This window comes from Sinocyclocheilus grahami, unplaced genomic scaffold, assembly GCF_001515645.1.
Source record: "Sinocyclocheilus grahami isolate Dianchi unplaced genomic scaffold, SAMN03320097.WGS_v1.1 scaffold293.1, whole genome shotgun sequence".
Taxonomy (NCBI): Eukaryota; Metazoa; Chordata; class Actinopteri; order Cypriniformes; family Cyprinidae; genus Sinocyclocheilus; species Sinocyclocheilus grahami.
The window spans coordinates 1382648-1390504 of NW_015505472.1; the positions used below are offsets into that span (position 1 = coordinate 1382648).

Sequence of the window (7857 nt, forward strand, 5' to 3'; positions counted from 1 at the left end):
CCACATTTAAATCAATGATTGTTTATTCCGCACAGTACCGAACATACATTAATGTATAACTCCTGAGATAACATTAACAACACCTTCCAGATGCGTTCCCTTTGTCATAGCAACTCTGGATAGGATGCAAATATCTGTACCATCCACACACTACACGATGACTATCAGGTGATCATGCTATTTGCATAAAAATACCCTTTCAAGGCAAGAACCACTTCATGAAAGCAAGAGGGATATTCAGGAGTGTGTTATGTAAGTGAGAACTTTATTTGCTTCTCTACAGGGCCCTATAACAACCCCTTTTCCTGGCCATTGTTAACTCTAGATAGCAGTCAGAGGAGGCCCGCCTGTCTAGAGGCTATGCATGGGAGATGGATCCATGCATCTGCAGCATCAGATAACCCTTACCCTGACTCTGTATTGATCTATGCTTCAATGCTCTTGCATAGAAACAGCTGTTTCAAAGAGTTTAGATAACTGAGGGAATATTTTATGCGGCAGATAGATTTATTTAATTTGTTCAGTTTATTTTTTGTGTTAAATCAATACAATAAAATACAGTATATTTATTATTTTGTGAAATAAATAAACGCATACATACACTCACTCTTTACTTCATTGCATATACACAATGGATGTTTTAAAGAGGTCTTGTTAAGCAAAGCGGGTTGTCATACAGCCAGTCATAATAATAATGCTTCTATTCAACATAATATTTCAACTCTAGATATATTTCTTTTGGAAGAGCAGCGTGAGTTGCAAAATGCATAATCGGATGCAGATGTGGACAGCAACAACAAAGACCACCAATGTTTATCTTGTTGACTTACCTATTCCTTCTGGTACTTGTAGGGTGTGTGTGCAAGTGCATGTGTGGGTCGGTGAGGTTTTGTCTGCTTTGTGTGAACCAAACGTCCCACAAGGATAGTAAAACCTGTAATCACCTATCAGACAACTACCCCCACATAGAAAACAGTCTAATAAACATGCTAAACAATGTCTTAATGAAAATGTAAAAATGCAAAAAGGTCTCTGTGAGGGTCAAGTTTAGGTTTAGGTTGAGAAAATATCATTAGATAAAAAACAGAAATCAATAAAAAGTCCCTGCCATGATAGACAAACAAATGTGTGTGTGTGTGTGTTGTATGCAGCAGTCAAGGGAGAGAGGATGTCTCAGATTTCCCTGCACAGAGACCCTCCCTTTTTCTGGATGACTCACACCTCTGCAGTGGCTGACACTCTCACCTCATTCACAGCCCTTAACGAGCCATGCTAATGAGCGGCACATCATTAGGCAGCTCTGATTTACCTCTGTTTGTGAGCCTATCACAAGAACGATGATGTAACACCGACCAAAACCACAGATACCTGTTTATTCACCATTTCTTCTCATCCAATAGCAGAGGCGGATGACTTGGCTTCAGTTTTCTATATGTCACCATGTGTTATTTATTTACAAATAGATGACCTTGAGATTTTAAGGGACATTAAAGAAATTTGAGAGAGTGGGGGCAGGGTTGTGGTCACTCAGAGAGCAGATTGCTTCTGTAAGCTTGTTATATATGCTCAAGCCTAACCTTTTTAGGCAAAACTAGTCACATGTCCACTGTTCAGGGCAGTTTCTTCCATCATCAGAGGTGAGGGTGATGTAAGGTCTCTGAAGGTCTAGTGATTGCCCTCTAGGGGACAGAAAACAGGAAGCCTTGACAGATGCATAGTTTCATGTAACATTACTGACTGCTAACCACAGTGGGCAGAGAAAGGCATCTGTTGGCTTTGAATGAAGCACACAGAGAACTGACATTTACGTTTCCCTTTTAGCTGAGAAAAACGAAAATGAATTTATTCCCAGGCAGAAATAAGCCACTTTCGAGATTCACAAGTGATTCGCTATGGATAGCTCTAAGGAACTATCCTGCCTTTTTAATGTTGGTAAATAATGTTTAAAAAAAGAATAAATAAAGTACTATAATCAGTATTATTGTAAAACCACTCTGTAGTATATCCTATATAAAACAATAAAATTAGAATAAAATGTTAAATTAAAAGAGACAAATAAACTGGTCTTAAAAGGTCAATGTTTTTGCTTTCTTTCTCTTTTTTTCTCTCTGACATTTTTTTCTTTTTCTTTTTAGCCTTGAACTTGCTTCCAGTTTCCTTTATACACCATAAAACATAAAACTGTCATGGAAATGACAGCAGTATACCAAATACCATCTGAATTGAGTTTTTTAAGTTGAAATCAAAAGTAGAATTTTTGTCTTGCTTTTTTTTCCTGATTTTAACACATTTTATGTATTTATTATAGTTACAGTAATGTCTGGGTATATAGGGACTAATTATAATTTAACAGTTCAACAGTGTTCTTTTTTTTTTTAGCTTAAATACACAAAACAGTTGTTATAACCCATCCTATAATGACTGTTTTATTACAAAGCTTTTATTCCTATCAAACCATCCCAGAAGACAGAATAGTTGCTCTGATTGAAGAATCACCCATATATATGAACACAGGAACAGTGTCCAAGCGCCACCTTCAGTATTTTATTAAGAGAGAGTCTGGAAAGCCGGAGAAAACAGCTTCCATACACAAATGTTTTCATAAGATACGCCTCGCTTCTATAGTCTCACATTGTAAGGGATTCTGAAACATTTGGTGCGAGCGGTTTGTTTGGTTTCTCTTGTTTACGTGTTGACACTCGCATTCCCATTCAGTTGGTTTAGTGATATACGCGTCTCGCGCATCGTGGGTCCAGACGGTCGCGCGTTAAGGGTTAAAGCGCGCTGCATGGAGTCTGTAGGGCGGAGGGGAGAGGATGTGATTGGAGCGCTACCTATGATGTCATGTACATGAAAAAGCCAAGAAGTGGTTAAGAAGGCGACTTGTAAATCTGGAAAGAGTGGGTGAACCTCTGAGGCGCAGAGAGCAGACGCACGCGGGTGATATTTTGGACTGACAACACACGGCAACGGCACCATGGTGCAGCAAACGGACAACAGCGAAACAGACAGCATGTCCAGAGAAGCCACCGACTCCGACGAAAGTGAATTCATGGTTTCGATAAACCCAGACTGGTGCAAGACAGCGACCGGACACATAAAGCGACCGATGAACGCGTTTATGGTGTGGTCTAAAATCGAGCGGAGAAAGATCATGGAACAGTCTCCAGACATGCACAACGCCGAGATCTCCAAACGCTTGGGGAAGCGCTGGAAAATGCTGAAGGACAGCGAAAAGATACCTTTCATCAGGGAAGCCGAAAGACTCCGGTTGAAACACATGGCTGATTATCCTGACTACAAATACAGACCCAAGAAGAAACCAAAGCTGGACATTTCCTCCAAACCGTCAGCCCCATCTCCAGAGAAGTCCTGCAGCAAAGTGTCCAAGAACTCCAAGAAATGTCCCAAACTAAAAGCGAACAAGACGGGAAGCAAGTCGTCTCACGGCTACGGAGACGAGTACGCGTTTAAGAGCATGAAAGTTTCAAAGACTGTCATTAAAAGTGAATTCACGGATGAAGACGACGACGACGACTCCGAGGAGGACTCTCGAGTCCGGGTGAAGGAGGAGGAAGAGGATCCGATCCGAGCCTACAATGTTGCAAAAGTTCCCGCCAGCCCAACTTTGAGCTCGTCTACAGAGTCCGAGGGCGCCAGCATGTACGAGGAGGTCCGGAACAACAGACAGTTCTACAATTTCAAAAACATCACCAAGCAGAGCACAATGTATCCTGCATCCGTCTCACCAGCATCCTCTAGGTCAGTTTCCACTTCTTCCAGCTCGAGCGAAGACGCGGACGACTTGCTTTTTGACTTCAGTTTGAACTTCGCCTCCTCCGCGCAAAGCTCGGAGCTGGGCAACCAAAATCAAGGGAATCTCTCCCTCTCTCTGGTGGATAAGGAGTTGGAGTCTTTTAGCGAGGGCAGCCTGGGCTCCCACTTTGAATTTCCAGACTATTGCACGCCTGAGCTCAGCGAAATGATAGCTGGGGACTGGCTCGAAGCGAACTTTTCTGACTTGGTCTTTACATACTAAATAAGACAAGTAATAACATACGGGAGAGGTATAATGCTCTGTTCTGTACGTATTTCTTCCCCTGTCTTCTCCTGGTGGGCCACATAAAGTGGCTTTGGGAAGGAGGCAAGTATGGCAAGCTATTTTAACATTTATTTTTTCAAACTATATAGTATCTATGCTTATGTTAATGGTATCTTTTTTTTTTCTTTTTTTTACAAGTAATCCAAAAGTGTCTATACTATTTACTTCATAGTACTTATTCCTGTGCTACTAGTCACTATCCCAGTACTAACATTTCTTACTTCACTTCTTACACTTAGTTTATTTGTCATATGTAAAGACTAGTAAGAAAAGCTTCTTAATAGTTCAATTCAGAATGCTACTAGAAACAACTGGAGTAAACACTAGGTTCTAACAATTAGGTACTAGTGTCTTTTCAGTTAATATGGCATAATAACCTTGAATTATAAAAAAAAGTCAAAATAGTAGCAAAGGAATACGTTAGTAGTAGTGAAATTGAATAAGATACTAGTCACTATTGGCTTATTTGCAAGTAATAAAAAAAAAGTAATAGTAACAAAATATAGACACTAGTTAGATTGAAGGAATAAATGTTAAAATGGTTTGCCATAGGAGGGGAGAGGTATGGGGAATTAGATGCTCTAAAAAAAAGTCAAAATAGTAGCAAAGGAATAAGTTAGTAGTAGTGAAATTGAATAAGATACTAGTCACTATTGGCTTATTTGCAAGTAATAAAAAAAAAGTAATAGTAACAAAATATAGACACTAGTTAGATTGAAGGAATAAATGTTAAAATGGTTTGCCATAGGAGGGGAGAGGTATGGGGAATTAGATGCTCATGAAGCTGGTACTGTAGCAAAAAAAAGAAAAAAGTCTGCAGACCTTTTTTTCTGGCAGCATGACAGGGTTTTATGGATTTTTCTATAGGTCTACAATTACTGTTCAACTAAATCAGACCACAAAGGGAAAATCTGAGAACTTCTATGCATCTTATACCCTCTTTGTAACTGCAGGGAGCTGAAAATGTAAAGACTGTGGACCGACTCAAAGCAAATCTGTGAACTATTACTGTTCAGGACGTTTCTTTCAAACGTTGTTTAGTCATTTCTAAATGCCAGAACTTTTTTTTTTCTTCTTCTTCTTTTTCTTTTTGGGACTGATTCTGTTTACCTACTGGATTGAAACTTAAGCAGCCTAAACCTCTTTAGAGTTGCAGGTGTTAGAGGAAGCATTTTGATACATAACAGACCTCATCTTTTTAAAAGAAAGCAAACTATTTTCAGGCATATTTTTGTACAGTTAAAAAGGGAATGTTCTTACTGGGCACTCAGTGAGTTTCAGGCACTTCTTCCCTTTATCATTTCTTTTAAGCATGCAAGGGAGTCCTGGTTTAAGGATTAAGTTTAAATTAAAACTTGCATCAAAAATGCCTTGTGATTTTAAGATAGGTTTTGTACAGCTGTAGATCAAATTTGTTGAGTATTTGTAGAACATATGGCATTGGGGAGGGGGGAGATCCATACCTCAGTGCTGGTATTAGTTTCAAGATTGTATATGTACTGTAAAATAGTAAAGTTAGGAGTTTATGTATATCATACTCGTGATATGTGGATGAATCCCAAATCGCAGGTGTGAGACTGGATTTTTTTTCTTTCTAATGGCACATACTGTTTCCCCTTCATTTTTTTGTGCATTTCAAGTTTTGTACAGCTGTAGATCAAATTTGTTGAGTATTTGTAGAACATATGGCATTGGGGAGGGGGGAGATCCATACCTCAGTGCTGGTATTAGTTTCAAGATTGTATATGTACTGTAAAATAGTAAAGTTAGGAGTTTATGTATATCATACTCGTGATATGTGGATGGGTCCCAAATCGCAGGTGTGAGACTGGATTTGTTTTTCTTTCTAATGGCACATACTGTTTCCCCTTCATTTTTTTGTGCAATATATTTACTTGTAAATGCAGACCATCTACATTTTTTTTTTTTTTTGCATTTTTGTAGCAAAATGATGGACAGGCAGACTTTTGCTCTGTCAAGATCATTATTTGTCATGATGCTGAAGTCATTGATGAATAAAGAAATCAGCTGGAACTGATCGTAACTGAATATGGTCACATAGTGTGCTTTTCTGTGGAGAAAACCCCCACCATTTCTCTTTAAACTGACCCACAAAAATTGGACAATTGATATCCTGCAACCAATTTGAAAATGACTCATTTTTGAAAATGTGCCATAATGGGCAAATAATGAATGTCGGTGGTCTGGCTGAAGAAAAACCAAGAAAGCAAAAAAAGGTACATTCCATATCCTCGTTTCATACGATGAAACATTTTATTTTCAACTCAAGACTGCCGTCTTTTCTATTAAAAATGACAACAACAACCATAAACCTGTATTTTTCTTTCTTGCACTTAAACATATTTTGTTTATTTTTGTGTGGGTCTTACATGAAGTCTGTTTTGATACAAGGTTTGGAATATGATGGACTCTTTGCCAGGGAAAAATGGTGAAGTACAAGGCAGTCTAGCCTCACATTCCAAATGTGAACCTCTCTTTGACTCATCTTTTAATAAACAAATACTTACCACCATAAAATCTCCTCTCAATTTGTTAAATGAAATGGTGATGTCATTGTTTGTATTGTAATGAGTGGGCTACCCATAAAAATAGGTCAAAAAGCTTTACATAACCTGATTTTGCTTTACAAATATACATCTTTCCTGGCAGGAACCAATAAAAACTTACCAGTTTAAATCATAACAATGCTTCCGCTTATTCCGTTCGAAGCAACGGCCCCTTTAAGAAATCAAATTTTGCGCTGTTTGAATGCGGGGTCCTGTGATTGGTGGGATTTTGTGGCCTGTTGGAGTGAAGAGGAGAGACACAGCATGAATGCTCCACAGCTGCCACTAATCACTGCCGAAGAGCCCAGCTTCTCCCATGAAGCCCTCCGACTCACACTGCCCTCTTGTTTTTTTGTACTAGTGACCAGTCATGCAGCTTAGAAAAATGGGTTATAAGCAAGAACACAGAAGCACTCTTAAATATAATCTGTTCTTAGACATTTCGAAAATCAATATGCATTGAAGAAGATTACTGCAGCATTAATGTGCTCACAACTGCTTTTAGACCATTTCTGTAGCATGCAAATACATGAATGCATTTCTTAAAGATACATCTATTAAAGAAGCATTTAGTAAATCATGCATGGAATACACACATATTAATATGCAAATTAAATACCTTAATTGCAAACTTTTAATTTTGGATACATGGCTCTTTTTCTTTCTGATGGCCACAGAATAGAATAGAATATAGGTAATTGTGAATTTTTATCTCAAATTTCATGCTTTTTTTTTAAATGGACAAATTAAAAAAAAAAGTCAGAATTGCAAGATATAAACATCCGAGTTTCTTGCAATTCTGAGTCTGTATCTCGAAAATCTTTTTTTTTCTTCTCAAATTTACAGTTTACACCTCACAATTCTGACTTTTTTCTCTAAATTCTAAGTTTACATCTCACAATTTCCACCCCAAAATAAAAACGGTAGTTGTGACTTTATCTCACAGTTCTGACTTGTTTTTTCCTCACAACTGCGAATTTATATCTCCCAATTCAGACGTTTCTTCTCAGAAATGTGTTAACATCAGGCAATTCTTAATTGTTCCTCAGAATTATGTTTATATCTTGCAATTCTACATTTTTATCTCATAATTCTGAATTTATATCATAAAAATGATCTAAATGAGCAAGAAGCAGCTTTGTATACAGGTACACTCTTAAAAATAAAGGTGCTTCACGATGCCATAGA

The 7857-nt window shown here is 38.0% G+C and overlaps 1 pseudogene; it reads left to right on the plus strand.

Annotated features, from left to right (window-relative positions):
* Nucleotides 1-2807: 2807 nt before the first annotated feature.
* LOC107600872 (transcription factor Sox-11-like) lies at nucleotides 2808-4062 on the plus strand (annotated as a pseudogene).
* The last annotated feature ends 3795 nt before the right edge of the window (nucleotides 4063-7857 follow it).